The sequence below is a fragment of the Saccostrea echinata genome, unplaced genomic scaffold (assembly GCF_033153115.1).
Source record: "Saccostrea echinata isolate AGI-Se365-2 ecotype Australia unplaced genomic scaffold, CSIRO_AGI_Sech_v1 ptg000061l, whole genome shotgun sequence".
In the NCBI taxonomy this organism is placed as follows: Eukaryota; Metazoa; Mollusca; class Bivalvia; order Ostreida; family Ostreidae; genus Saccostrea; species Saccostrea echinata.
Window position 1 is genome coordinate 1358020 of NW_026889810.1, and position 6000 is coordinate 1364019.

Below are 6000 nucleotides of genomic sequence, written 5' to 3' on the forward strand. Positions count from 1 at the left end.
ATACTTTTTGTTGTCCTTTATATTTGTATCAATGAAATCACTGCATCACATTAAGACTTCAGCAAGTATTACTTAATCATATAACCAAATAATTAAAATAATATATGTTAATTACGTTTTCATTGTCAAGATAACAATTTAGCAATCCCCCAAAAAATTTTGACTGAAGATGTTTTGTAGGTAAATCATCTTATTGACATAGAAATAGAAAGTGCTGAAAAATGTTATTATTATGTGGAACTTTCCTGACTTTTATTTTTGCAACAAAATATTGTTTTTACACACAGGTGAGTTAAGGCTAGGTATAGGCATTTCTATGCAATTAATCTATTAAAACTTACTGTCTAATTCATACTTGGTACCCACGACATAAAAATTTTCATATTTTGACGTCATTGTTCTTTAATACAAGATTATAATGGATATCAACAAAAATACTTCGGCGCAAGGGCATGCTCTATTTTATTTAACCGAAACAAGGTATATTTAGAAGCAAAGTATTCCAAAGTTTGCTGGTATTGCTGCACAAATATCAACAGCTCAGTTGTGTAATTTCTAATTGTAAAGTTTTAAGTTGAATAAGGGTAAAAATGTACAGTCCGCTTAAGTTTCCTCAAATTCCGATTAAATGAGAAATTGCCTAGGATTTGTGCAGCAGTTTTATTGACATATAGAATATTCTTCTTCGCATTATACAATTTTTATGTGAAAATAAATAGGGTAATCCCTTGCGCCGAAGCTGTTTTGTTGATGTGTTTTGTTACCTCCAGTAGGTAAGATCAGTGACGTCATAATGTGTACTGGCTATAACATATCGTGGGTACTAAGTATGCATAAGAAAATAGCTCAAAACTTTCTCTGAATAATAAATATACAACTTATGCGTTTTTATTAACTCATTTGCATAGAAACGCCTAAATCTAGCCTTAACTCACATACGCATGTTTTCAAATCAGATAAATTATGAAGAAAAAAGTATCCATATATTCATCTGATTTAAACAAAATTAAGAGAAATAAGATTTCACCGTTTAGACTCTTCTAAGAGTACGGCCGTCCTACACAGAAGAGGATTATAAGCTTGCTGTGGAGAGCGGGGATAACAAATCAGTTCTCCCACGTAAGCCATTCTACATCTGTTAAATCACTGATGAATATTAATTCAATAATGATAAATATTTTACTTAACTAAGGAAAGGGCACTCTTTCGTCTTCTTTTTTATTGAAATATTAAGTCTGTTACATTACTTGTGTCAAAAATATTAAAAAGTTTTCCCTCTTTTTTTTTTTTAATTCAGCTTCACAGTTTGTTCATCTACCTACTTAAAATTTCTTTATGTTTATAATGCTGATTTTTCAAAGCTATTTTACTGGAGACAAAGTTTTTAAAAATATTGTTACAGATCGTCGTATTTTGTGCACATTCTGGCTCTAAAATGAGATAGACTTTTCTAGTTGACAAGTACAGTATGTTCCTGTCTCCAAGTGTAACAAAGCGTGGAAATTACATCAATGCCGTTTCTATTCCTGTACGTACGAAAAAAGGTTTTGATAGGTAACTGTTAGGAGATGTTTTATAATTGTTTTTGAATTTTTTTGAATTTAAAACTAGAGAATCTGCGGTTTGTATTTATTAAATACAATGGAATCTGAAAAAAGGAATTATATTCATTCAAAAAATCAAATTATACAAAACGCTTATATGAAAGAAATCAGAACCAAGTAGGTTTTGCAGACAAATTAATAGGGTAAATACAATAATCATTTGACTCTGATATTATCCAAAATTCGTTGAAATACACACATACAATTCTTTATTTAAGTCTTACCTCAACGTCGGAGCCTTCTTAATAACACACTATCCTCCGGCAGAAGACGCTGTGGATTTCCTGCGCCTGCTCACTGATCACGAATCAAATGTAGTGATTTGTATGGATCCTGTGAGAGATGTTGAATCAGTCAGTAGATATCAAGTATTTTAATTGTACTTTTATTTGATTCTTTAACCCCAGAAAATTCAAGTAAAAAATAAAGATATTTATTTGATTTTTTGTAATTTAGACAAATAAGTGGATGCCATCTGCCAATAATTCAAAATCCGTACCCCCATTCACCATTATCTGCGAGCATGAGTCGGTCTCCGAAATGAAATGTACCACATTCAACATTTATCAGAATGGGGTAAGTATATCTTGCCCTGGAAATAGAATTGAGATACTTTTTAAAATCGGTTAGTTTTACATTGTTTATGTCTCCACTGAAAATGGATACTCCAATGTCATTGCTGTCTTATAGGAGAAATAGCATGTAACAGTTTACTGCAATTGATAAATAGATGACCTGATTTTATTTATATTGGGATTTCAAACGTCAACTTATTTCTTATTTCATCGATGTGTAAAGAATTTTTTTGAGTAAAAATCCTCAAACATTCTACCTTGGCTGGCTAGAATAGGCAGATCACGGGTAATTCATTCAAAGCTCAGAGGTTTTGTTTAGTATTGATTCGTTAGAGCAATATATATATATATATATATATATATATATTAGAAATAATTTATAAGCAAGAAATCATTTTGATTTAAAGGTTGGTTAACCGTATAAAATTTATCAGTATTCGAAGGAAAATGATATTTTTTTTGTCTTATTCTGCTCCATGTTTAAAATAAGTATTAAGACATTAAGATTTCTATGTGTATAGGCATCTCAGATGCAATATATGGAGTAACAAACAGTATTCAAGCTCAAAAACCCATTAAACATTACAAATTTTAGAGCAGAGCAAACACAGACCTCTAAAACATCAGAGGTGGGATCAGAGGAGTGAGCATCCCCTGCCAACCGGTCACCCCCGCGTGTGCTCCTTGTAATGATCGGATAATAGCGGAAATATCTGTCGACAATTCAGTGTGTAAATAATGGCCAACAATTAGTATGACTTAATTATAAATTGTATTTGCTGACAAGGTCATTGTATTGACTATAGAACTTACGAAATGACGACTTTAAATGAGACTGCTGATATTCTTGTTTCATCAACTTGTTTGTCAAAAATTTACCTCGTTTTAAAAAATACGTAGAGCATGCTCTTGCGTATTGAATCAACTGAGAGATATAAACCCCATATGCAGGTGATGAAGGTATATTGCTACATAAGTAAGGGAAGTTGACGATTGAAAAGTTTAAGTCATCACGTTTATCATAAAGCTTGGTTGTTAGATTACCATTAACGTCTTTTTCTAGTAAAATATCTAAATATGGGTCAGATATGATTTACAAATCGTGAGACATACGTATTCAAGTCACTTCTCTTAATCAATCTGCTTGTAGATAAATACATTGCAAACGAATGACATTTTTTTCTGCACAGATAAAGCTTCCTCAAAAAAGTGTTAGTTTAATTTTTTTATTTTGATTCAATTGCCTATTACACAGATGTATATATTCTCTAACTAACAGATAACGCATAAAAGTTTGTTTATGTTTATTTTTGAAATGACAAATATATCAATTGTCCTACACAAAGAAGATTTCTTTGCCTTAAAACCCTTTTATTTTCAGGAAAACAGTCAAAGACATTCAATTTCGATTATAGAGCCAAAGGGAAGCTTGAAAAATAAAGAACCTGCTCAGGTTGCAGCGGTGATTTTACGTTTGGTTGTATTTGCCTTGCAGAGTAACACAGAGGTCCCCATTACAGTAGTCAGCAGGTATTTTAGATGAAAGGAATTATTAACATTAAAACTTTTATGGGACACCCAATTCTCGACTCTTCAGTTCGGCAAAGAAGTGACTTGTGTATGTTGTTCTCGTGTCTAAGATTATCAAAGAATAATGTCACTAGGTTTCTTTAATTTTATAATACGATAATACGTTCTTATACTCAGTTGAAAACCCTGTAGTGTTCCTGATATATATAATTTATTGTTTTAAAAGTAGCGTCTTATGTTAAGAAAACATCATATAACATGTATTAATATAATAACTTATCCTTATGAAACGTGGTATAGACATTAGTCAAAATTGCTATAGAGACTTAAATTTAAAATCCAATCCATGGTACAGTGTCTTAAAACATAATTCATTTTAATAATATATTGAGACTTTATAAAAAGTTTAACCTTTAAAAGAGTCTTCATGATCCCCTTTTAATTTTATGTTGATCCAAATGTATGGTGTGCGTTCATAATATTTATAACTGCAAAACACAGGTAAAAAGATCTTTTATTAGCTTTTCTTAGCATTAAGCCTATAATGATAGTCAAATTTATTTGATGTTTTTCTCATGAGTTTTATTATAAGTGACGGAGCAGTGCTTTGTGGTGTGTTTTGTTCTGTATATAACATACTACAACAGTTGTCTATGGATATTAATATTTTTATTATCAGTGACGGAGCAGTCCTGTGTGGTGTATTATGTGCTGTATATAACACACTACAACAGTTGTCTGTGGACGGAGAGGTGGACATTTTCTCTGCTGTCCGTCAGTTACAGATAAGACGTCCAGAACTGTGCTCCACAATGGTAATTTTATTATCAAAAACCCTCATATATGCATGTATTCTAGTAAATTGATAATTGCTTTTTTGAATACTACTTTCCATTTAGATAATAATTCCTTATTTAGTATGTAAGAAAGGACGACCAGAACCGTGTTCATCAACATTAACTTCTCTCATAAATACAATATATACATACATTAAATCAGTGCATTTATTTCCTATGCGTGTCTTCTTTGTGCGATGTAAGGTAAGTTATAAACTTCCTTTTATTTAATTTTTGATGTAGGAGGAGTACATATTGATTCACGATGCAGTGTATGACTTCATCCGGGCACAAGAGGACTCCACTGAGGAAAATACTTACACCAACCTGTGAAGGCGTTCTCCTATGAATGTGCAAACGTTATTGTGGAGAGAAACCTTATGAAATAATTAAAGAAAAATATCTTACCTAAAATTATTACAATTATATAAACTTCTGTAAGCTGTGTTAATTAATTAATCATTCTCTTACTTTCTCTTAATGAAAAAGAAAATGTTTCCATCATATTAAACTATAGGAATTTACTAAGTATTATTAATATTATTTAACTGCCTATAAGAGAATTATATACAGATTTTTTTCATAAAATAAATCTTTAATCCAGTAATCATTTATATATTTGAAGCTGAATGCAGAAACAACAAAATAATTGTACTTGAAACTGCATCTGGCTACATATAAAAGCATTAAAGTATGCGATGTAGGTTAAAGTTATTCTATTCAAATTAGTTTAAAGAAATTATGCAAAATGTCGATAATCTTTTACAGAAATGTATAGGGTCACTGATTTTGAAATAAAACCTGTTATCTAGCTGTTCTTTACTAAAAATGAAAATACTGCGATGCAATGGGTTTGCTTTGGGATTGTTGGCAATTTTTTTTAAAGCCACATTCTAATCTAGAGATTAAGATTTGTTGTCATATCTCAGAAACAAAATTTGAAATTCAGTGACCAATGAAAAATTCATGAAGAATACATTACATAATTTGTAAGTGCTTAAACATTGATAGTAGGCTTTTTGGAATTTTTTCTAAAACTAAAAATGATGCCTGAATGTCTTTTTTCTTTACTAAATGATATTGTATACTATTTTTGTTACGTGCTGGCTGTTCTGTGATATATAATTCATATTTTTAAGTTTCTGCTTTATTTCATAACGTAGTTCCATTAAGGACATACGCAACGTAGTTTGAACTTTATTGTCTTTTTCCCTGGAGTTGAAGAGTTCCAATACTTAAAGGAACTGTGTGCTACATTTAAATGTCTATATATGCTATTGTACACTTCTTCTAAAACAAGTTTGGATAAACAAAACATCTAGAATATATCCTTAGTAATTTTTGTATATTTTTCTTTGAATTATACAAGAATTTTCATCAGTTGATATCTTTTCAAAACCCCTGGTAATGCATGCTGATTTTTTGTCTACGAACATCTGATGCCACTATAATCTT

The 6000-nt window shown here is 30.7% G+C and overlaps 1 pseudogene; it reads left to right on the plus strand.

The window, feature by feature from the left end:
- LOC133175163 (receptor-type tyrosine-protein phosphatase epsilon-like) overlaps window positions 1–5056 on the plus strand; it is a 46842-nt pseudogene extending 41786 nt beyond the window's left edge.
- Window positions 5057–6000: the final 944 nt, after the last annotated feature.